Here is a 22,220-nt window from a genome sequence, read left to right as displayed (position 1 = left end):
GGGCCTAGTGCAAGCAGCCTTTAAAGCGCTCTTTGCCCAAGTGCCCCTCTGGCAGTTTGAATTTCTCATCTGGAAAATAAAATGGCAATAAATTTGTCCACTGTAACAACGTGCGACGTGCTAGGACATGCACGTCGCACGTCGGAGTGGCACATATTCACATATGCCCGTGCAACACATTTTACATGGCACGGGGCCCCGGGTCTACGAGTCGAGACTTCACGACGCATGTAGCCCCTGACCGATAGGCTTAAGTGTAGTATGTCGGAAAGCGGTCTCACTGACGATTCGTCGGCCGTACGTTGTGTTGTCTGCCGTACGTAGTTTAGTGTTGAGGCCGTGCGCAAAGTTGCTTGTCATGCCATTGAGTATGCTACACGCAACTTGGCATAGTTGATCAGTTCTTGACGAATAGCGTGTGCAGCATGCTTTGTACGAAATAAATTTGGAGGACGCCTTAGCTTCGCCTCTAAGAGCGGATCGCGATAGCAGTTAACGATTCCTGACTGCTTGTCACGCTTCACGGGAAATGCAGCTTTCTTTTTTTTTCTCTCCAGCTTCGCCTTCACGCGCCGCGGATGCGCGGAGGCGAGTGCCATCTGGATGATGTTGCAGGGCACCGCGTGGGGCGCGCCGCTGTATGAATGGTAGAAACGCGGAAAAAAGGGATTGTGTTCGAGTTTCCGCGTAAGAGAATTCTGTTTTCTCGTATATTCAAATACCAATCCGACGCTATCGTGTCATTAAGGTTGTGGTCAAGTCGTACTTTACAATTTTTCTGACGCATTTTATTTCGGCAAATTCAATTAGTTCACTAACGCCACTGCGCCACGCGGAGGGCCTGCCTAGTTCGGTATGCGTGGTTCAGAATGAGATATCTCGCTCACAAGACAGTCGGCGCCGCACGCCGGACGCCGACACCAGATTCTTTGCGACACGCGGCCCATAACGCTATCGCGTTAATATATTTAGAGTACCACAACTAACCTTGGCCGAGTTGTTTAAAGACAAAGAAATTATTTAGGAAATACGGTGCTATATACCATTATAAGAACGACTGGTGTTCGGTAGTAAGTCCTATGATGACCTAGCAATGCAGGTCTTATAGTCATATATTGCAGTGTACATTTATTATAATTTTTACAAGCCTGAACGTCCGTGCCTATTCGCAGAAACTATCATCATCAGCATTGGCTCGAGCGTCGTCGTCTCCTTCCACAGCTGGCACGTTGCCGCTCATGATTCCAACGTAAAATTTCACTTCTCTTGCGTCGTAGTAATAGTGAGGCCTTGTTTATGGGGTTATGAGCCATTGCTTAAGGGGGTATCAGTCATTCATTCTCTTACCAGACAAGCAATTTTATTTTGAAGAACCACAAGTGGCAATGAAAGGCGGATGCTGCTAACGACGTCGCCGAACAAACTCGAGACACCGAACGCAAGCGTTTGCGGCTGGACGACAACCAGTCCCTCATCAGCGCGATCCGCTCCGAAGAACAGCGACACAATGCCTTGGAAGTGTTGAATGAGCATTATGCTACTAGTGGAGAAGACTTTGGTGCATTTATTGTTTGCGGTACGTGTAAGAAATCTTTAATCAAGGGAAAACTGCCTACGATCAGCACTGTGAACGGGTGCGTATACCCTCGATTTGTTGTGATGGTGATAAGCTTTCCTTATGATTCATCTTCACGGAGTGGAATGGCCGACGATTTTTTTTCTTTAAAAAGCTTGGCCAGCGTTAGTTGGGACACATGGCATACCATACGATCTCTGCAGAGATTTCTCTGGGCAGAGCTTCTTAACCCTTTAACTGGAAGATTAATAATATTGTTCACTTAACAAAAGCATCTGGAAAAACTACACAAATTCAAATATTAGTCTGTGCCTTTCAATTTACCAGTATTTATGTACCTGCTTAACAGTGGTATTCAATAAAATGTTGAGCGTGAGCAGCAGCCGATGTACTGGTCACAAAACCTGAAGGCTTCGTCGATATTTTCTTAGTGCACGTGGGGGTCATATTCCAGCCAAAACGAATTTCTTTTCCTTTTTCAAGCAAGTTCTCAACTTCATAAAGGTACATCTCTAGAACAGACATTAGCCTTGCCAAAGCAAGTGCCCGAGACCAGTTTTAGGCCATACATTTACATGTCACCACCTTGTCAAAAATAATTTTGACCTTCTGTATCTCACTTAGTTTTTGGAGAAACCGCTTAATATTTCAATTGGTATGTATTTGAGCAAACTAAAGAAGAACTAAAGCCATACAACTACTTTAGGTCGTCTTTCTTATATTGCCAGTCTAAGGGTTGAAAATGATGTCAAGCGACGAATAATAGTACTGAAAAAGTAGTAGAAAAATGCTTACAATTCCAGCCTTGCGCTTATTTCGACTCACTTTTCTGAAAATGTGATGTCTGTCAATATTTCTTATTGCAATAGGACACTCTAAGCGCTATATGAACACTCTAAGCGCATCTCTGTCGTCGTCGCCGCCGTGATGTTCCGTATTAAGTCCAAGGGAGTCGTCACCGTCGCCGAGCGGCGTATAATCAATGTGCGAGCGAAAGCGCGCGAGCAGAGCCGACGGTCGCGCCTCAATCTGGCGCGCGCAGGATAGGGATGTTGACAGAAAACGGGCCGTCTTGCTCCGCACGAAAGGCCGTGGGTGGATGGGAGGGAGCGAGGGAGGCAGGAAGGGATCGGCTTTGTTTTCCGACAGCAACTACCTGTTACGCGACCACGCGCTTGGGGAACTGGCAATCGCGGCTCAATCGTGCGCGCGCAAGGGAGTAAAGCGGGAAGGCAACGTGGGAAGGAGGAGGGGGTGGAGTTTTACTCCGTCGCCACCTGCGTACTTTGTGCGGCCACCCGCGGTCGCGCGCGCCTTATCTTGAAAGCGTTCTGCAGGCGGATCATATCTTTGTGCGTGGAGTGTTCTCGTCGCTCAGTTTGCGTTGAAGCGATAGACAGTCACTACGCTTGCTGCTGCCGCCGCGCCTGCTCACGCCAGCGGTTTGACAGGAAGTGCCCGCGCTCATCAAGTATGATGTGTTCTTGTTTGCCTGTACTCGCTGACACCAAGTGTGTTAATTTAGTTGGTAAGCGAACATTTCCACGTTCATACGGCCGATAACGCTACTATGCTTACTTCGTGTAGCTGTCTACTAATTTGCTATCGCAATCGATGCTTCGCCTTTTGGGCGAAACTGCGGCTTTGATTTAAAAAAAACATTTGTACTGTTCTGAAGTTCTAAATTACCGAAGTACTGCTCTTTCTTTAGCATTCCTAAGCACACATGATATGGTGCTCAAATCGAATAGCCCGTTCGTAAGGCGCCAGTCTACTAGTGCCAATGGCCTGTCGCTAAAATTTTCTTTATTACAAAAGAAGCCTCCTCTTTTCCCACTCCTTGCATTAACCAGTAACTGTCGACGACTTAGAACAAGGGGTGTTCAAAAGGTGTTATTTCAGAGTGAAATTCAATACGAATACTCGCGAAAAATAACCTTCAATTATCAAATCATATGCCAAATATTTTCCCATTTCTAAGCAAACTCAATCAGGGGAGTGCACTTGAAAACAAATATCCTTTTTTTACAATATTTGATAAATGCGTTTAATGCCATTCACTAGACGTCGGATCAACTGGATAGCTTCTAAATGATAACAATATTGCTATCAAAGATCGGCTATTTTATGAAAATGTAAGTACTTGCTTCCTATATAAACCCCTCTGTCAGCAAGTCAACACTCGCGTGCACACATTTTATATTTAACACTAAGACGAATCATGTAAATTTCTGGAGCAGTGAGAGACAACCTAATTTTGTTTCTCACTTAAAAAATTAATTTGATAAACGTTTCATAGTTTGGAAACAATACAATGGGCCACCAGAAAGGCTATTCCGCCTAGTTTCAATTCAACCACTTCAGTGTTCAATAGCCGGCAAAACATGGAAAGAATGAGTGTTTCATATTTATGGTCGCCTGTGCGCAATGTATCTGCATCAAAACAATTTTTCCATGAAATACAGATCCTGGGCACATTATAAAAAATTGGTCATTTTTTGAAAAGAGATGCGGAATTTGAACCAAATGGCCACTTTTTAACGACTTCGTTAAAAACAATCAAAGCTCATATTTAAATACTTCAGCCAGGTGGTAAGGTGTGTCTTCGCGCTCTTGAGCACAAGAGCTCTTCCTGTTTATTAATGATACGCAGCTTTTGAAACCTATCTTCTATGGTGGAGTTTTTGGTGCCTCACGATAAAGTTGTGACACCTGTCCCTTTTAGCCCATTGTGACACAGGAATTGTTTATCACATTCCACTCAAGTGCGGTAAAGCTTACATCGGAGGCAGGTGCCTCAACATTAGACTAAACGAACATCAGCATTCACTTAACAGTCCGAATGCTTCTCATCTGGCCTTGCCTTGTTTTACGTGCGATTGTAAACCATTGTTTGAGGACACAAATGTCCCTTCTAGACTCAAATGCCAAACTACACGGGAAATAATGGAGGCATATCATCACATAAAAAGACTAGGAGAAAGTTGTGTTACCCAGGCATCATAATCATTGTTAGACAGTGAATTTCAATATTTGCTCAGCACGTGCGTCAGTGCAAAGTAGTTCCTTTTCTTGTTTGAATTCTTGCGGCTTCACCTTTTTCTGATTTGTTTTATCTGGCAGCTATTATCCTTTAGGCCATGTGATATTTTTATACAACAGTTTTTGCAATCACTCATATATGTTGTTATTTCCAATAAAGATTTAGTTGTGAGTTAGCGCTTGGCCTGTCTTCTTCTGCCACCGTCCGTGTTCTTTAATGCTTAAACCAAGAATATGTTGCCGTACTAACTCGCCCAACTATCCATCCTTTTGTAGCAGTAGCCATAGTAGAAGTAGTAGTAGTAGTAGTAGTAGTAGTAGTAGTAGTAGTAGTAGTAGTAGTAGTAGTAGTAGTAGTAGTAGTAGTAGTAAATATATTCACATCTACGCTGTCGAAGCTGGAGTCGGGCTGAAGAGCGGGCAGCACTTGCTGCACTGCCTCTTGGTACTCCGCCAACAGCACGCGCTGCGCCTGAGAAAAACGCCGCACCTTCGAGGTCTGCACCGGCTTGAGCACCTGCACGATGCAAACGGACAACATATTATAATGTGAATCATTTTAAAAGCAGCACCGCTATGGAGCCTTTCAATGGCAAAATTTGGTCTTCTATTAAGCGGAACAAATGATATAGTAAGACAAAAAAATCACCGCATGTCCACGACGTGAATGATGATGAGTGGGCGCAGCACCGGGGGATCATTCGGGTAAGCCAAAGCTACTATCGAGAGAGAAAGCGCGCGTCAGGAATGAACGCCCTTGTGCACCGCAGCGCCCTTAGCTACGGATGAGAGAGAGAGCGCGCGTGGGGAACGAGACAGAAAGAGAGCGCGCGTCGGGAACGAACGTCCTTGTGCACCGCAGCGCCCCTAGCTACGGACGAGAGAGAGTTAGTCGGGAACGAGAGAGAAAGAGAAAGAGAGCACAGCTGCGCCTCTAGCGGAAGCGGCGAGTACTAGCGGGGCTACAACGGCGCGAAGGGAAACAAGGGTCGATCCTAAGGAGCTTCGCCCCTAAAACTCGGCACTAATTCAATGGAAAACTCGGCGGTAATGCAGTTCACTCAACGTGAAAGCTGGGGCAGTGCGGAGCATTGATTTACCGGTGGTTCCCTTGTGTTTTCCTTGTGTTTATCTTAATTTATCCTGTGTTTATCTTGTGTTTAGTAATCCATCATCCGTGTTAACACCTGTGCTAAGGCACAACTGGCGGGAAACCACCAAGCACATGGAGCCAAAGCCATTGCTGATAGAAGCGATTTTAACGAATTTCCGTTAATTAATTCCATTAATTCATGAGTATTCCTGAATTATATATTATTCTGAATCTAGTTAGATTAATTTTACCCGGTTTTGCTCTGGTATTGGCATGTTTCGGCCCTGTTTTGCGCTTGTGTTTTCTGAGCGTGATTTCATGACACATGACACATTAGACGCCGACAGCCCGGGCCCCTAAAGTGCTCCGCACTTAAAAAGCGCAATTACAAGCGTTGTGCTAGACAGACGGCCGAAAACGGACGACATTGACAAAGAATAAAGGAATAGCAAAATGGTGCGAAATTAAACACGCACACAACATACATTGCCTCAATGTCTACATCGCTGACTACAGAGGCTATTGAGTACTTGCAGGAGGCGGGAGCGAGGTGTTCAATTCCCGTTGATAAAGGATCTCTTTCTCGTGTAATTGAATGGAAGCCGTGCTGACGCTGGAAGGAAGCAACCAGTTTGGTTGTGTATATGTATAGGAGTGTGCCTTGCTACGATTGTCTTCCCCAACCTTTGAATACAGCTTAGTTGGATGCCAGCGTCCTTGTTGCCCATTTCGCTCGACTCAAGTTTCTTATTTCATCTGTTTGCTGTACCATGCAGTCGTACCAACAAGCTTAACTAAGGACAATTTAGCAACATATGAGTGAAGATCATGTGAAGTTTATATTTAGACAATCGTAGATATGTCCGGCTTGGCAGCAGAAGAGTTGCGGTTGCTGGCGCATGGAGCCTTTCTACAACTCAGAGTATGCTCAGAGTAACTTGAAACTGCAATTAAAGTCAGGGTAAAGTTGAATATGTTGTTACTTGTCTATTAACCATACCTGTTCATAAAATGCCACACTTGGCGCTTTTACAGTGATGCTGTTAGCCTCTAGTTGGTCGGGAGTTTTCGGGCGCTCGTTCTGTGCTCAGACAGCTAGATTCAGCTAGACCACTTGCGCTTCGGCGGACGGCCTCGAAGAATGAGCATGTATGCTGCACTTCAGCACACGTACGTGCGCGCGTGACGTACATCGCTTATCGCGGTGGTGCTTGTCCAACGTTTGCAACAGCGTTGCTGTACATCCACTTGCAATAGGTGGAAATTAGGCAGATGTTTTCGCAAAAAGGTAATGAAATTTTGAAATTTGCTTTGCCAGAACCATGATCCGATCATGAGGCACGCAGTGTTGGGGTGCTGCGCATTGATTTTGACCACCTAGGGACTCTTTTAACGCCCACTCAGTACGCTGTAAACGAGAGTTTTTGCATTCTGCCCATAGGGTAATGCCGCCGCTGTGGGCATGAACGAACTCTCGACCTTGTGCTCAGCAGCACAACACCTCAGTCAGTGGGCTACCACAGCGGGTCAACTTTGTCAGTAAGTTTACTGAGAATTGTCTCATAAGAAGCGAGCTAATCTGTTTTAAAAAAAAGTATGCTCATCCTCCGCACTGTGTGGATCGATAAGCGAAGCATTTTGTGACGTTTGCGTTCATTGACGGTATTTGGTGGCGACCTTGACGGCATACGGCCGCCGTGATGGGCTGTTAAATGTTACCTTGCCTGCACAACCTCTGTTTCTCCACGTAGTACACAGAACACAACAAGACGTGTCATTCATTATCTCAATCCTTTACTGAAGAGAGCACAAATGAGCAAAGCGTTCTGACGACGCAGTTTCTTTCTCCCGTGTCATGTTAGGTGAACTGCCACGAGAGTAGAGCGTTAGGTTAATCGTCCGTTTCCTGATTACGTCGGTACGGGATCCGGTTGTACCCATTTCCTGCCTCCTGTTTCTCCACTCCCTCTCTAACATTCTGCTTTCCTCCTCCCTGGATTGTGGTTGCTGTTGTGCGTGAGCACGGAGGCAAGTGCGGCAGCTCTTGCAATGCTTTTGCGGGAGGTCACGCCTAATTACGTCGTCCTGAGGGCACTGTTGCGTCCCGCAAGGTGCGTCAGAGGGCATTGTGTCCCCGCTTTACCGAAACGTCGTTGCCTATCTTGTCTCCTGCACCCCTGCCCTAAGTTCTCAAACATGCCCCGGCGCGGCGTGTGAGGCAACAACAGTAGCAGCAGCAGTGCAAAAGGGCCAGGAACAGGCCAAGAAAGCTTCGCTTTAAAAGTGCATAAAAGTGAGGCTAGCTCTGCGATACGACCAAGTGCATATAGCCGAAACGGGCAAACAATACACAATTAAACTACCAAAACCGGGTATATGGAATTACACTCGCACTAAATTTTATATCGGTTAAGCACTAAATTGTATATCAATGAAGCACGGCCAACCGCTTGCAGAAGAGTTTTGTGGATGGCGCTTAGAATAGATCACTGCAAACAAAAACTTGGGAGACGCTTCAGCTTGGCCTTTAGGCGGAGAACGCAATCGTATTAAAGGGTCCCTGACTGATTCTCATGCTCTCGGGTTTCTCACTCCGACCTGCTTCTCATGCTCCCGACACAGACAACGACCTGCTAGTCATTGCACATCAATTTATTTATCATGAATAACCAATCGCTTTCGATCACCAATCGTTAATCATCAATTGAAAATGAATCACTAGTTACTGCGACGCTCACGTATACTTAATCAGGTGACACCTACGCCTCTCTATATTCACAATCAAATGAATTCAAGCTCAATGAAAATTCCAAATATTCACTAATTAACTTACTAATTACCATACACACTCATTGACGACAGCGGATACTCGAACCACAACCTTCTCATCGATGCGTCACACATACACATGCAGCCACTCATTTAAATTCAAGGCATTTTGCCCCAGATGGAAATTTCGTAGTATGGTCAGTCGAGCTGTACTGACAAACGCGCGTCATGATTAATGGTGTTAAGAGGCAGATTTAGCTCAGGAGCTCCTGTGTAAAGAAATACATGGAAAAGGGGAAATAGTCTTTCTCGGCAGCCACCTGCAGCACCGAGTTCAGCAAGGTTTGTTACACTTCACTGAGAAACGTTACTCTAGTAACCGTATGTAGCAAATTTTCAATTCATGCAACGAAATATTAAATAAAACTAAATTACAAAATTTCATAAAATTGAAGTTTGCAACTGTAAAACCAAATAATAAAAACAACATCTTAATTCTGTATACTGCACCTAATAATACATCTAAAGCGGACAAAATTGATGTGTTATACACCGATGTGAAATGTACCGCTAAATTTGAGCACGAGTTTTAGCTGTACTCGTGTAAAGATTTAGGCGGCAAATCCCTATATCACATTTCTCCGCTTGAGATGCTTTAATCGATGCCGTTGACAGAATTGCTATATCTGTGGTTGATGCGGAGTTGGGAACTTTGAAATTGTGTGCTTGTAGCTTTTTTCAAATTCCTATATTGCGGCAAGATTTTGTAAAAAAGGGCGTTGTAAGTAAGAATTCGGCTTCTTACAGTCGCTAGAATTTCACTTTATCTTTCAAGGGCAAAATGATTTTTTTCAAATTGGCCAAGACATTATCCCACGGGAAATTTGTGCGTTTTACATGCCTTTTAATAGAAATACTGGAGTTGGCCTTGAGCTAAAGCTTCCTCTTTATGTGAGCGAAGAAAGGAGTAAGATGTGAGTGAGGTGTGGAGGACAGCAAGCTCATATGAAAATGGCACCGAAGAGGAAACAGCAGCCCACAGGGAGAAAGCATTAATGTGCTGCGGTAGACGAGAAAACGAAACGGCCAAAGCAGTGTAATACGTTGCTCGGCTGTATTGGAACTAGATGGCTGCAAATAGCGACGTTGTATCGAACTTCGTGTGGTCCTGGACAATACCACTGATGCGCCATCATGAGCCTACTTTACATCCTACTGCAGAACGAAGGCCTCTTCCAGCTATCTGAAATTACCCCCGTCTTGCACCGCCTGAGCCCATCATATGCCTCAGGACCTAGCATGGTTGACGATTAACACAATTCAAGCGATGAAAGCAGAGCGTGTAGCCTACCACTGTGCGTTCTACTAAAAGTATTTGAGAAAACTCCAGCGGAAGTGTCCTAAAGTATATGCAGGAATGTCGGTTGAGCCAGCATGGGAATGAATAGCAGAAAATTGATTTACCAAAAATTTGCTGTTACAGCTTCAAATGATTTTCAGTTTCAGCTCGGATATTTGTTCTTTTCAACAATATTACGCTACAAATGCGACAGTTTGCAATGTAATTATTACGCAGGTGTGTCGAGAAATTACCTTGCTCTCTCTAGAAAATTAAGAGTACTTAGAAATATAGAAAGATAAAAGTAATTAACTTCACAAGAATGTCTGAAGCCTCAAGGTAGAACATTAGACAAATCAATGAATTAACCATCGTTTCAATGTAGCGGAACGATCTCGGGGCCAGGGTTCCTCAAGTAATTATTGTATGAAACTCTACCTGGCAGACACAAGGCATATAGACTCTCTAAGCTCACATTACGATTTATTATTGCGATAGCAATTATATGGACACTGCAAGCGCATTTCTGCCGGCGGCGTCGCCGTGATGTTACATATAAAGTCCAAACGAGATAACATTGTCCCCGCGCTGAGTACGCTGTATATGCGAGGTAAAGCTTGCGAGGGCGAGGCATCGCCGCGGCTCAATCCCACTCACGCAAGAGAGGAGAGCGGGGAGAAAGCTCGCAGTCTTCCGACGCGCACAACGCCTCGGGGAGAGGGTGGCCGCGCGCGCCCGCCCGGGCCGCTTAGCTTGAAAGCCGTCTGCGACGGTGACAGAGTCCGCCGTGCGCTGTGATCGCGTTGATGCGAGAGGCAGCACGAAGGTTAATTTACTCGGTGCTGCTGCCACGCTTACTCACTTAAGCGTTTTCACAGCGAGTTTCCGCGGTCATCGAGTAATACGTGTTTATATTTGCTCGTGCGCGCGGGATAGCATGCTTCGTAATTTAGTTATTATGCTTATGTTTACAAGTTTATAGGGGCGATAAAAACACTATGCTTGCTTCGTGTAACCGTCCACTAATTTGCCATCGTAATCGATGCTTCGCCCAAACTGGGACACTTTTTTTTTCGCTTGCTCTGCGCACCTGTCGTCACCCCAATATCAAGTTCTGCCTTAACAACCGGACGATGAGCCCGAAGCTAGAAGACACGTGCTTGTGCATCAAGAACATTCGTGCGTGTCTTCGAACATAAAAACTCGCGCATAAAATTTATAAAAAGTACCACGCACAAATCATCTGTTTCCATTAATCATATGTGGCACGGGGCCTCGATAGAGATTAGAATTTCTATTTAACCTTAGTAACGCACGCTTCTGCTAATCAATAAGTTCAGACGAAACGAAACATATTCAAGCGATGCAAGTAAAACAAGCGTCACATCGAAAGGGTGCCAGAGCAATAAAATGTAATTGAATATGGGTCCTAGCGGTTCATTTTGTAAGCATTCTATTGTCATCGTTTATGTCGTGCGAGTCCGCCTATTTAAACATTTCCTGAAGGTTAGCAGGTTTTTTGCCCATGATTATGAGAAAACTTCCGACAAACTACGCCCCTTAAATTAATTTTGCGTTTATATTTACTTATATTTTAGCCAAGATACGAGAAACAAAAGCTTGAACAAAGAGAATTAAATCAGACTTAAAATGACGGTAAGTTGAGCTAGTTGGCGAGCATTCATGTTAAAATATTGTTCCGAGACAGAACCCACGAGACAGCGGTCGTGTTGCATTGTGTTCTTTCCGTCTTCGTGTAATTTTTGCACTGATGCTTCAACAAGAAACCGAACCAGTAAGTGCAAACATCGTTATGGTATTGCAAGCAATTATATCACTGTCAACTATTATTTTCCAAAACCACGATCTCTGCTTCTGCTTTCGTCGTCTGCGTCAAAGTTGTATAGTCATCTTTCACAGCCCTAGACCAGTTTTTCCTATTGAAGTTTTATGTTCCCGGGAAGTGGTATAATTAGGCTATCAGGGGGCGCCAACGTTGAGGGCTGAAGCATTGCTACTATCAATGCACGATTCAAGCTTGCCACCATGAAACAAAGTATGCATCGTGTGCTTCAAAACTATTCCAGAGCGCTCGCGATAAGTGTCAACTCTGACTGGTATTCACAAAACTTCATGAGCCATCTGCTGTTGCCGTCACTGAGACGATCATCTCTGCGCGTATTCACAAACCTTTCATTAGCTCGAGTGGCTTGTAAGACTAGACTTCGGTCATTCACGATCACTAACATAAAGTGGGAGGCGGCCGGCGACAGGCTAATCATTCACACGGATGAAAGCTTCGTGAATGAAACCTACGGGCCATGTTTACAAAACCTATCTTGCTTGAGATCCCTGTAGTCTGCATTCGGCTGCACCGAACTGGTATTAGTCATCACCCTGTTATCACACTCATCTCCGCAGTGACGCTCAATCGCAGCTAGCACTTGCGCAACTTATGTTTTCTGGTTATGGTCTCTGGTTATCACATGGTTGCCTATTATGGGCAGCGCACGTAAGCACGCCAATCACTGAAGAAGACGTATATTAACGGAGCCTCAATTCCCCTCCTAAAAAAACTGAAAAGGAAAACAAAAGTATGGTTCTCGATGAATGATATCATTTTCCTGGCTACGTCATATCAGTCAATAGAAAAACCATCAGAGCCAGACCATGAAGGGTGGAGGACAGAGGGCTGAAAAAACGCACGCGCGCGGATTTATCATTAAGCAAACCTTTAACCTTTCACGTGTATCTTAAATGTCTTTGAACACTGCCATATATAATGTGGATGGAAGACAGACGGTGATTACGAGCACACACAAACACAAGCCGCATTAATGCGGCTTTCGACAACAGAATATATGTCATGTACCTTTAAGGACTGTCTATTGTGTTCTTGCTATTTGTGTTTCTGTGAAGTATGACTGCAGATAGCTCAAATACAGATTTGCTAAAAGTTTATGCTATTTAAGTTCTTTTTTTTCCTTTCTCTAGGTTCTCGAATTTAATCCTTGATGCTATGAACGAGCCCGTGTATACACGACGTAGCAAAAGGAAGAGATGTCTTGTGTTGTGGACTTTGGACAAAACATTCTTTGTGGGTCTAGACCACCCTGTTCGCGTAATCTATCTTACAGCACTCCCGAAAAACGAAAAATACTATTACGCTGGGAATTCATTTGATCTTTTACCTTGATATTGGACTTGGCCTGAGTGTGAGGAGACGGAGAGAGCTGTTGGGGAAAAAAAGCGTAAAAATGAACATCACAGAATGAACAAGAGAGCCCAAAGACAGGACATTATGAGCTTTCTTGCAACAATTAGTGCATCTATGCAAAAAAAGACAATCATTGCCCCTTTCTTATATCTCACCTACCTGTGATTTAGAAGTATGGCTTTTTGGGCGAGTTGGTTAGATACATCAGGGGTAGTCATAGCACTAGAAGACACGGACAAGAACGAGAGAACAGGACGAGCGCTAACTTTCAACTGAGTGCTTATTTCGAGAAACAACCGTATTTGTACGCCAGCACACAGAAAAGGCCCAGTCACCGCACATGAAAACCGGCCGCATCCAGGAACGCAAATTCATTTGTATTCAGAGCAACTCAAGAGGAGCTGATGCAGCTATCACCGGCCCTCCCTATCAGAGTGGCTTCAACAACGTCTCGCGTAACTTTATCTACATGTCTATACAAAACAGAACACTTCTTGAACAAGGGTTTGCACCCACAATCACTGCAATGCACAGAAACATGACCATCTCGGTATCGGTTCAATTTTTGTTTGTGTTCTCTTAACCTATCATTCAGGCACCTCCCAGACTGCCCAATGTAAATGTTCCCGCACGATAACGGAAGGCGATACACAACATTCTTTACGCACGACACAAGATGGGGCAGATGATTCTTTTTAAAACCTGCGTGTTTCTTGGCAAACGGATTCTTGTTCTGTTTTGTATAGAAATGTAGATAAAGTTACGCGAGGGGTTGTTGAAGCCACTGCTGCTAGGGAGGGCCGGTGATAGCTGCATCAGCCCCCCTTCAGTTGTTCTGACTACAAATGAATTTGCGTTCCTGGATGCGGCCGGTTTTCATGTGCGGTGATTGGGACTTTTCTGTTTGCCGGCGTACAAGTACGGTTGTTTCTCGAAATAAGCACTCAGTTGAAAGTTATCGCTCGTCCTGTTCTCTCGTTCTTGTCCGTGTGTTCTAGCGCTATGACAACCCCTGATGTGATTTAGAGCTGCACAAACACACGAACTACCTGCATAAAACTCGTGTACCTAACGTGGCTTTTCCCAGTAGTCTCTCATGCGTGTCATGCGCCCTAAAAAATTTCAATTCCGCATTTGATTTGTAGGAATGGTAACATGCGCTGGCTTCTATTGGAACGGTTATCTTAGCTCTGGTAAACCATCTTTTAACTGTTTACAGTACTTAAATGACATTGTAGAAAACGGGTTATTAGTTGATAGAGACTAGTGATTTAAAATGCCACGTTGATATTAAAATGTTGTCGAGGACCAGCAATTTTTGAGACCATGAAATATGGTCCGAATATGGTCATGAAAAAGGACCGCGCCATGAGCGACGGAACAAAAAATGTTAGGTGTGAAGCAAGCCGCATTTAGGCCACGAAAGAGGAGGAAAACCAAGGGGACGAAGGAAGAGGAGGATTCGGAGGCCAGTTTTAACTAGAATGTTTTTAAAGTTCGCCCAACAGCATCAACCTTTAAATATAGAAATGTAGGCCGGTTTCCGCGATGAACTTCAATAGTGCTCGATGGTTGTTTCCATAGAGCCAAGAATCTTAGTCCGGTGGTCACGTAGGATGAAGGCTCACTGGTTGCATGTACCGCCGTCGTATCTGGTTTAGACCAGGGCATGTCCACAAACGGTGTTTGGTTGTAGCCGCGGACGCTCGAGCAGGGCAATATGGGCAGGTATCCGCAAATGGTCCACGGAGGAGTTGTGGCCAGGCACAGGTGGCTGATGGGGCAAGTGCCGCCCCCACAAGGAGTCTCCGCAACACTACCTCCTCCTGGTGGGTAAGGCTGCCTGGGAGGTTTGAAGCACATGGCGGAATTAAATCTCGTGTGGTGCGGCGGATAATCAACTTGCGGTGGAGGAAATCACCCTGGGGGTCACTTGCAAAAGGTGCTTCCACAGGTAGTGGCAGCTCACTGTAGGTGGCGGTGTCAGCTTGTATGTGAGCAGAAATAGTGTCCCGTGGAATCCGCTGTATCCGAAGCTGACTGGGCATCTGTGCAGTGGTGCGGTGTATTTCTTCTGTGACAGGGTAGGCATTGTGTACCTTCTGAGTCTCCTTGACGACCGAGGTGGAGTCAGTGCGTGTTATTATAATTGGTGCCGGCGACGTGGAAGCAGCTGTCACCAATTTTGTTGCGTCTCGTATGGCCAAAAGCTCAGCAATGAGCGATGGGACCTGAGTCGTCAGACGGTACACATAATTAGCACTTATGGATTGGTGCCCTGGCACCACGGTGAACGTAATCACTTGTATGTCCGTGCAGCTCGCATCGATGTAGGCCATCAGTGAACCTGTCGGGAGTGCGGCGTCAGCTTCTTCTATGTGGCGGCGGATGGTAGCCGATTGACGAGGGACCGGATTTCGCAGGCGGTCGATGGGTTTGTTGTCAGCAAGCTGGTGGTCACCCCAGGATGGAAGGGTGTCTACCGAAGATGGCGAGCTAAAAACTGGACTGCCCATGTATGCCGCTAAGTCAGCAGCAGGTTGCAGAAAGGATGGTTTGAGATCCCTTGCTCGACGGCGTTGATGAACCAGCTCGTCAATAGTGTTTGACGAGCTGGTTCAACGGCTCAATTCCAGCCCTCAATCCCGGCCTCTTCCTGAAGTGCCGGGATTGGCGTGCATCGTGGAAGACCTTTAACGACGCGCATTGCTTCCCTGTTGATGCATTCTAGACGGGCCCAATCTGTAGCCGTGAGGGGCTGGAATTGAGCCGAATAGATAAGACGAGGCTGCAGAAGTATTCGGACGAGTAAACGGGCAGTTTTGGTGCAGGCAACCCCAGCCTTGGAACATGTCATGAGTCGGATGCCGGCGGTACACGAAAAAGAAGACGACGAAGATCGCGGAGCGTTCCGAACGGCGCGAGCGCTCGAGGCACGCGAACCGAGGTGTGGTCGAGGCAGAAGCGAGGCGAAGCAGCATTATCGACGTGGCTCTTGGGCTGGAAGGTCGCTTCGTCAGCTATGCTCTGACGACGGGAGAGCGGAGAACCCGGCCACGAAGCTAATGACGCTGGCAAGGCCCAGGCGTAGCTGTAGACCTCGGAGACGTCCGGGCGAAGCTCCTGGGACCAGCTGCTGCTGTTCACGGTGGTTCCGTTCCTCTTCGCAAGAATCCCTCTTCCTCGGCCGAGCCCGATCAACCGATAATCACCAAGACACCGGGTCGCGGCCACGAAGCTCGTGACGCTGGAAAGGCCCAGGCGTAGATGTAGACCTCGGAGACGTCCGGGCGAAGCTTCTGGGACCAGCTCCTGCTGTTCACGGCGGTTCCGGTCCTCTTCGCAAGAATCCCTCTTCCTCTGCCGAGCCCGATCAACCGATAATCACCAAGACACCGGGTCGCCACATATATCGTCGGAGGGCGAAGAACACTTCGTAAGGCCTAACCAGGCAGTTGACACGTCAGCGGCGGCTACCGGGGCACCAGCTACGTATTCGGTCAGGTCGACGGAACCGCGAATCGTCGGCACTTACGGCATCAGCGACACCCCGAACGAATACGACGTGGACTCGACGCGAGCAACTTCAAGTTGGCGGTCCGTAAGAATCCGCATTTCTGCATTTAGGTGCAGTTAAGCCGGGGGCTAGGGTGGCCAGACTTTGATGAGTCAGGGTTAAGACTGATTAAGGCTTTTGGTTAAGGCCTTTGGCAGATTCCCTTGACCGAGGACACCACCGCATTTGTTACGCTGTTCGACTTGTTCGAATATAATCGACTACCATTCGGACGGAAGAATTCCCCAGCGTGGTTTCAAAACATCATGAATGAAATCCTGAAACCATACGTGGGCACCTTTTGCAATGTTTATATAAACGACCTAATCATTTTCTCGTAGACTAAAGAAGACCATAAAAGTGACACTTCTCTAGTCCTCCATGCCCTCAGCCTCGCACATCTCAAAGTAAACTTTAAGAAAAATGTATTCTTCGAAGAAAAAGTGGTATTTTTAGGCAAGTCATTTGACGGCTATACCAAAAGCACAAAGCAGGAATCTGTTGAAAGCATTTCGAAGTTGGTGAAGCCTTACAACGTACCTTCCCTGCCTGTTTTCCTGGGTCTCTGTATACACTTTAGGGCCTTTATGAGAAACTATGCAGTGAAGACAGGATTCCTCAGATGACTGATGCAGAAGTACCATTCCAGTGGAATGACAAGTGTCAAAATGCCTACTGAGAACTAGTAAGGCTTACATCATACGACCCTATTCTCCTCATTCCGACTTCTCTCTACCGTTTGTGTTTAAACACGGTTGCATCATATTATGCAACTGAGGGTGAAGGGAGGGTGAAGCGTGCCACATTTAGGCCACGAAAGAAGAGGAACAACCATGGGGACGAACAAAGAGGAGGACGAGGAGGACAGTTTTAGTTAGAATAAAATGGTGGAAACCAGCCGTCAGTATTAAACTATGTGTTTCGTTTAGTTGTGTTTGCTAGGAACGCTACAAGGTGTAAGAATAAGAGACAGGAAGAGAGAAGTGTGGATCAGACCACAAACTCGAGTAGCTGAAATCCTAGATGACATTAAGAGGTAAGAATGCAGCTGGGCTGCCCAAGCAATGCATATGGTAGCTAATCGGCGGTTGGCAAGAGTTACAGAATGGGTGCAAAGGAATGGAAGCTGAGTCGAGGACGGCCGAGAATAATGGGGGCTGATGAAATTAGGAATTTTGTAGGCCTAATTTGGAATCAACTTTCGCAGGACAGGGGTAATGGAGATCGCTGGGAGATAGCGTCGTCCTGCCGTGGACATTAAAAACGGGTGATGAGGATTAGGTTGATGATGATGATGAATGCAGTGACTAAGTCTCACTGAAAAGTGAATTGCACCTTGCTGTTCTTGTTCTTTTGTTTCTTCTTTTGTTCGTTCAAAGGTCTCTGGCTCACCTGAAACTAGTTCCATGGCTATTGTAAGAGTTTCTCACTCCCCCATCCTCGCCTATATGGTTCCTTGGTGTAATACGATATTTGCAAATGTGTTCCGCACATTCTTCCTATTATCCATAAATTGATCAACAGTGAGGTAATAAAGGAAGCCTGAATGCGGAAAAAAGTTTGCTTGAAGGTACTCACAAATAAATAGTGCCGCTATGGAAACGGATCCGGATAGACATTTCTATTCGTAACGCATTTTAAGTGAGCTCAAGACTCCACATTTTTGTAGTTCAATAACAATCCCTTAGCGTGGTCACAAAGATCATGAGATACCCCGTAGACTCGCCATAACAGTAGCAGCAAACAGATTCCAGAAATATTGTCATTATCAGCCTATATTTTATCTCCACTGCAGGACAAATGCCTCTCCCTGCGATCTCCAATTACTACTGTCTTGCGCTAGCTGATTCCAACATGCGCCTGCAAATTTCCTGACTTCATCACCCCACCTAGTTTTCTGCCATTCTCGATTGCGCTTCGCTTCTCTTGGTATCCATTCTGTAACTCTAATGGTCCACCGGTTACCCATCCTACGCATTACGTGGCTTGCCCAGCTCCAGTTCTATCTCTTAATGTCAGCTAGAATATCGGCTATTCCCGTTTGCTCTCTGATCCATAGAAATAATGTATAGCCATGCAAAAGCCAGTTAAGCGGGTAGTTAGTAGCCCCGAAAGCATGATCTATACAAATGTTGAAGCATGAAAGAACGCTAGCTGGTAAGTTGTGGAATCGTAAAGTGTGGCGCGGTGTCCCATTCACTGCGACCGCTAAAAATACGCTTAGAGTGCGCGAAACTTGGGAAGTTTTCTTATTACATTTGGCTCAATGCCTCCCACGTTCTGATATCTTTCAACAACAGAAAATTTTGTAAAACCACTCGATTCCTCAATTGTATTCCTCAAATGTATTCCTCAATTGATTGACATACATGTGCACTCACTCCTGCAATATCTTGCTACGCAAGATGGCAGTATATGTAGATAAAAAAAATAATAAAATTACCGTTGTGCTTCTCCCTTTTTGGCTGTCTGATTTTTTTTACTCACTTTTGATTTCACTTACGAGGAAGCAAGACGTTTCATGAGATAGGAATTTAGTGTGGCAATTCATTTTTCCAAATATAAAGAAAGATTCTATGAAAACATGGTCGAATGTTGCTAAGAACTTGGACTTTCAAGACACCTTCCAAAGTGACAAAATTGTTTTCATTAAGACGTTTGTGTTTACGACTCCATTGTGGCCTGACAGCGATCGCACACTACCAATTGTATTTTCACTGTGTTGTAGAGAACTACGTTTTCAATTACTTCATTAAACATCTATCTATTTATCTATCTTTCTATCTATCTATCCATTTGTCTATAACAAATATGAACAGATCTCGTGATATGTTCCAGCAGGCCTTTTTTGTGATACGCTAAAGACGGACGACCCATGCCATCCATCTCGCAACTTCCCGCGCCTTTTCGCGACCTCGCGGGCAACTAATGCACTTCTGGATAATATGAGCTACATCTTGGCACAATCTACTACTAGCTATTTTCTGCGTACTTCGATCGTGTCGTTCGACATTTTTGACGTATACGCAAAGTCAGTGTATAGCGTACCTTAAACGCAGATCTTGGCGTAAAGGCCTCCGGCGGGCTACTGACCAGCAGAGGTGAGGGCGATGCTAAGAAGCTTTCGGGCCCGAATGCAGCCTGCATTCAGTGGTGAAATGATGATGCACCTAGGAATGCTGTTGTTGGTTTTAGTAGGTTACAATAAAAAAATTATTTGGCAAAGAAAACTATTACATCCCGTCCTCATTGTTTGTGCATAGTCGTTGTTTCTTTGCAGATTCTAAAAGCGCTTCTAACGAATTATATGTATGTTAGTAAATTACAGAAGGCTAAGCTTTATTTTCGCAAGCGATGTCAGCATATTTTGTCGACCTTCGAATCAGAAGCAAGCATTATTCTCTGTTTCGTTATGGCCAACGGCGAACCTGCGCCGCGGCGAAATGTTATTTTAGCACTCCGTTCTCCGGTCCCTTGCGCTCGTAATACTGACAATTGTGCATGCAGAGTACTTCTTCAGCTTCCCTTTTCTGGGTCACTTTTGACAACATAGGTCTATAATAACACATTAGAAAGCCGCTAAACGAATCCCGCGCGGTTTTGCATACATTGTTGATTAGGTGGTGCATCGTATATTCCGCATGAAATATAACGTTGGTGTCGATTCACACACATTGATAACTGAGAGGGCTGACATTGACAGGAGACCAGCGCTGCTGCTGTAAAGTAGAAAATTACCTTTAAGACGTAGGACATTTTGCCCCATCGCATGTAAGTGCTGATGCGCACGTACTTATTCCGAAGCTAGGGCTGAATTCAGAAAGTTTTTCGTTTCCAAGTGGTCCAGGTGACGGCTTTCGCTAAATTATGTGCAGTCTTATGATTTCCTGGAATTTCCTCTTCAGGACAATTTTTGCGCATGAGTGTTTTGTGAATATGGACCCTTAGTATCAAAGTAATGTTGCCCTTCTCGGTGAAGGTCGCAGGATCGCCTGGCTGAAAAAGAAATAGTGTCCTCAGCGTAGTCTCCGCCGCTGAAAGAAAAATTGTTGGTCGCTCCTTTTTCGATAGGTAGGCCACATTAACTTCGTAGCTCTGTTTTTCATATGATATATTCTTCACCTCCAACGTTACGTAACGACAAGACAATGCATACAAATAAAAATATTTGCTGGGTGCTACAAAATAATTGGGTAACACTTCAGGTCATTGTCGTCGTCATCAGCGCAAAGTTCTATCTTTTAATTAACAATTTTTGCATAACATTTTTATTGAAAGAAGAAAATTGTCATCCACCTGACCGTAGCACTAAGCAACCAAGGAAGCCCATTCGGGTTTCTCGGAAAACAAGCTTCGAAGTTGACAAAAAATTGGTCCTAGTCCTTAATTCGAACCCGAGACTAATGCCTTTCCGGGGTGTTGGTGCCGAAAAGGCATTGCAGCTACCGTCCCTAGAATAGTGTTGGTCCCGGGTTCGAATACTGCAACAGGACAACATTTGTTTCAACTGAGAAGCTTTCGTTCAGAAAAATCCGTACTGGTTTCTGTTATAGCGTCTGTGCAGCATTCGGGTGAATGGTATTTTTCTCTTTCAAGACACTTCCTGCACCTTGCTCGATTCCGTAGGACCATATTCGGGGTAATATTCAACGGTTTGAATACTGATACAGGAGCAGTGCCATATGACGTTTCTGACTATTTATTTATCGCGTTAATTGAAGGTCTAGAGCCCTGAAAGCATTCGAAATATTACTGGCAAGCCTCAGAACTCTCTAAATATTTTGAATATAATAGCTTTCCTACGTGCACTTTCGGTTTCATTCTGCAGGAGGTGATTCTGTCGCCGCGTCATGACCCAGTGGGTGAGCGCGTCGGAGCAGGACGTCGAGATAGTTTGGCCTTCACTCCGGCTCACTCAGTCGCTTTCTATGCTTCGACTCGTTGTGAAGACCGACTCAGTAGCATACCAGATGTCCTTACAATATATATATATATATATATATATATATATATATATATCCTCATTGATAAACCGCTTGTTGCCCAACCATGTCTGTATGATTAGGAATCGCTGCTGTGAAGCTGTCAAAACAAAGTTTACACAGGATTAGGCGAGAAAACACACCACAGCTCATACCAATATTTTGTCGATCCATGCTTACTTTAATTAAGCAATGCCCTCTCCTGTAATTTCATGGCTAATGAGGCAAATATAGCATATTGTTAGGGTCAAAAATAATGTATTATCATGTAATATTGCAGTGGAATGTGCTGAGGGCGCCTTTCGAGATAACACTTTCTTAATTACGCTCGGTTTCTTGTGAAACCTTCAGGTTGCGCGGCGGATCATTATGGTTTTGCTCAAACTTCTCCTGCTTGTGACATTTTACTTAGCAATACTCATAACTACAGTTTAAAATTGTACGTTGATATTCCTTGGGCGCAATTTTAGAATAGCTTTAAGTGACTGCACACAGGTTTACTGACGTTGCTGTTGACTACTGTGGCATAAAACCAAATTTTTCCTGCCAGTCGGTGGCGTTATCATTGATGATTTCTCTCCAAAGACGCCCATATAATTGCATCTAAATTTTCACGTGTTCTGATTAAATTTGTTGGCATTTGATT

This window comes from Dermacentor silvarum, chromosome 3 (assembly GCF_013339745.2).
Source record: "Dermacentor silvarum isolate Dsil-2018 chromosome 3, BIME_Dsil_1.4, whole genome shotgun sequence".
NCBI classification, from domain to species: Eukaryota; Metazoa; Arthropoda; class Arachnida; order Ixodida; family Ixodidae; genus Dermacentor; species Dermacentor silvarum.
This window is presented reverse-complemented; position numbering follows the sequence as displayed.